Source organism: Pinus tabuliformis, chromosome 7 (genome assembly GCF_031772625.1).
Source record: "Pinus tabuliformis cultivar Carrire ecotype Pingquan chromosome 7, CPIR1, whole genome shotgun sequence".
Classification (NCBI taxonomy): domain Eukaryota; kingdom Viridiplantae; phylum Streptophyta; class Pinopsida; order Pinales; family Pinaceae; genus Pinus; species Pinus tabuliformis.
Window position 1 is genome coordinate 344589763 of NC_142293.1, and position 4148 is coordinate 344593910.

Here is a 4148-nt window from a genome sequence, read left to right on the forward strand (position 1 = left end):
AGCCTTCGCTGGTCCTTCGTCGTCACTCAAAGGAGGCTCAATCAATGGGCTATACTCAGGACCTTTTCTCCCTTCGTCCCTAAAAGACCTTCCACTTCGAATAGCTCCAAACATCAAGGTAACTATTGTTGTAGCAATTTTTGGTTTTGGTAAGTCAGTATCAAATAGTCAAAAAATGAAAATATATTTTAGAAAATGTTAAGTTAGGATATGGAAAAAAAGAATATTAAATAAAAAATGTTAGGGATATTTTTATGAATAATTCCATATCAAATAAAAGGATAGAATAGATGCCCTAAAAAATGGAGGCAAAAATAAAATGTTAGGTTAGAAAGAAATGCAAAAAATAAGAAACTCTGAAAGTGTTTCAAATCCAAATGCCACTACTCTTAGTATAGTTTAGCTTTGCAAATAAAATTGTGTGCAGATTGTTTAAATGCCACATTAAGTTCATATAATCCAATTGTAAAGTTTAATCATAATTGGATTTTATTTGAATTATTTGTCAATAGGTAGCAAATAAAATTGGCTCAACAGTTTAATCTGAGCCAATGGAGGTTATAAGGGATAGAGGTAGATTAGTCATTAAAAGGAAATATTGAGTTGCTAGCATAAATGCACTCGAATGAATAAATGAAAATGTTAGGAGTGTAAAAGGTAGGTAGAAATATGAGAAATAATTGGAGCATGAAAGGATTTTATCCTAAGTTGTAACATTGGATAATTGGTGCATACGATGTTGCATTTTAAATTAACTATGAATTCGAAGCGCCAATGTTATTTGGTAAACACCCTAACTTCATTCATTTATTCCCCCATTACTCAAAATTGTCACATCCACCAAAATTGTTACCCCAACATCACTTGTTGCTCACATGTTAAAACCTTTTCACCTTACCTTACATCCCACGTGCTTGCCTGAGATCCGATGGTCCACATCGCTCCTCAGCCCTCATTTGCTATCTGAACTTTAATGGTGGGGGGGGCTTCGAAGTGGGCAGTTTCTGAAACCTCCTTCTTAAACCACCTTATCCTCATTTTAGTCTTTCGGGACTTAAAATCCCGAAACAACTTACCACCTCAAGTTACTCCCGAACGCGGTTTACATGTGACTGTTTACCATCGCTCCATGTTAATATCCACGTCCACTCCATGCCACTTCTTCCATACAATCAACAACCACCTATCTGTTATTCATTCAATTCATAACTCCCATGAATTTATGTCCCAAACACCGATTAATTAATCACATTGGATAATTAATGCAGATTTAACCATTCACTCAACAGATCTGCTCCAATGTTTCCATTAAAAGCCCTGTTCCTCCATGAAAATGGTTACACAGTGCATTTCTGTAACCCAATTGATCACTCAAATATTTCCTCCTTACAGATTAAAGATGGTCTGACACTTAAGCAGATATTTTTTCCTGTTTAGAAGAAAGCCGACATCCAGGTCCACTTGTTTCTATTCAGTCATATTGCTTTTAGTGTTATCACTCAGTTTCAGACCAATTTTTCCATTTCCATCACTTTCAGTCTGCAATTCATTTGATAAGATGTCTCCTAAGGGAAAATAAATAGTAGAAATTCCAAACCCTCTTATTCATCCCCAAGTTGACTTCCACCATACTCCCCTGGTCGACAAAGATTGTAAAAGCATTGAGTCTTCTTCTCAATTTGGTTTATGTGAAATTTACTACTAGATGGAGGATCAATTAATTGATCAGACATATGAAATAGGACTGTGGGACTCCCTCCTTCCCCACTACATTTTCCATCAAATACATAGAGCACTTGAATTTTTTAGGAAATTCCGTGAGTCCTACGATCCCATTCAAAGAGAAATCATTTCACCCATAGGAGAAATCCTCTATTTCAGCAATGATGAGTCCATTGAAAAGATGCTGCAAGCTCTAGCTATTACACCAACCCATCCTTTTTCTCATGAAAGCTTGATAGAAGCTTATCCAAAGCTAGATTTTACTAAAATATCCCGGACTCTTGAACTTTGCTTAGCTATAGATAGTCCTCTACCTAAAAGAAGCCCTCCCTATGATTCATCCATGTTCCCTGACAAAACTAAGTAGATCACCGCTATTTTGTCCTATCTGCTTGGTTACAATTCTAATCAATATGTTAATGAAGCTATCCTAATTTTCTTGTCCATATTTTCTACTTATTCCAAACCCATTGTTGTCTATAACTTTAGCCAATTCCTAGTTGAAGCCATACATGAGAAATTTGTCCAGTTTAACACTAAAGAAGTATTCAAGTATGCTTCAGTACTTGTGTACCTTTTTATATATTTTTAGGGAGACAAATTTTCATTGACCTTACGAAAGCTAGATGAGGAAGGAAGCCATCAATTAGTGATATTTTGTACTACAATGGGAATGAAGGAGAAAGAAGAGTTTACCTATAAATAGTTCATAGAATTGTTTATTCATCCAGCTATTAGTCTTATGAGAAGCACTCCAGTACCAAGAATCAATGATGAAATTATCAAAGTGTTACAGCTAGTTGATCAAGCCACAACAGGAGATTGGTATCTTTACCAAAACTACATTGAAATAATGGTTTATGGTTGTGAGCTTCCACCCTAAAAACTTCCCAAGTACCTCCCCATTAGAATCTTTGCATTGGAATATATTAGGCAGAGGTTAAATGCAGATGAAGTACACTTTGTGGCAACAAAGAAGAAATCACAATTCAAGCTAAAAGCTCAGGTTAGTCCATTCATCTGCAACACCAGAGCAGTAGGAGAAGAAGAAAATAGGTTATTAAAGGAAATGAAGTTTGGTCTCAGTTTCACTTGGTCTTATGACCCAATGGGAGTGATTTCTAAAGTCAGGGTTGAAAATAAGTTTACTACGTATCACCACATAGATAGACCTGAAATAGAGCAGTATAAAAATCAGTTGGAATGGAAAGAGAACACCCTTCAAGAAGTTGAATAGCAGGAATTTTCTACTTCAAATATGAAAACTCCACTTTCACAGGAAAAGACAACTAAAATAGCAAGGGAAGAACAGTCATCCCTACAACTAAAGCATCAAAGCCAGGGCTTTAGGATTGTGCATAGGAAAAAGAGACCTAGGATCTTTGTGATTGTTGGAGCAACACATGAGTCTCAAGAAACAACATTTGATGGACTTGGATAGATTGTTCTTTATAGACAGTTTGGTGGACAGTCTACCTAGTCCCCAACTCATTCCACTACTTCTCATGAACAACAAGTACTTCAGACCAGTGGAAGCATTCAGAAGGATAAGGAGGAGGACACCTTTCATGTTTTCAGTGAGATTAAAAATAAGAATGAAGAGTTGAAATTGAACACCTACATCCAGTTCTAGAAATATTCCTCCAGCTCTAAGGCCAGACTTCTTTCAATATTTGACACTGAGAAAGGGAAAATGCAGATGGCTTTCTTACAAGGCTAGATTCCACAGCCCAAGACTCATGCACATTATGAGAATCAATCCTCATTTGAGTTTAATGTAAAGGATGTGAATCCAATTGATCAAATTGAGATGCACAAACAAACTGGACAAATGATTTCTTCCACTTTAATTATACTATGATGAGTTTGTCAAAGTTGCAGGTCACCTTGGCCAATACACAGTCACAGCTAAAATTGGAAAAGGTTTCCTCACTTGAAAAAGACACCAAGATCAAATCCTTGGAAGATCTAGTGCTAAAGATGGGATATGATCCCTCAAACATAAATGCAGCAAAAGAACTTGTTAAGAAGAAAAATGTTGAGCTCTCAGCATTAAGGAAGCAGCTCAAACTTCTAGCTTCTGAGGATCCAATGACCAAGGAGATTGAAGAAACCAAGACTCAGAAATCTAACATGATGAAGCTCATCATGGAACATAATATGCAAATAAAACAAATGGAAGAGAAAATGGAAAAGTTGGTCAAAGAGAAGGAAGAAGCTGTCAAGAAGGCTTAGATTCCAATGGATGTAGTCCCTCTTTCATCAGTCTCAACAACCAGGGTTTCTACTTTAGGAACAACATCAACTACAGGTGCAACAGAAGGAGCTGAACAACTTGCAGAAGATGTTCAAAATCTCTCCATTCAGATAGTTGAGTTGAAAAAGTTGCAGGATGAACTGAAGGAATTAAAACATATGAAGGTAGT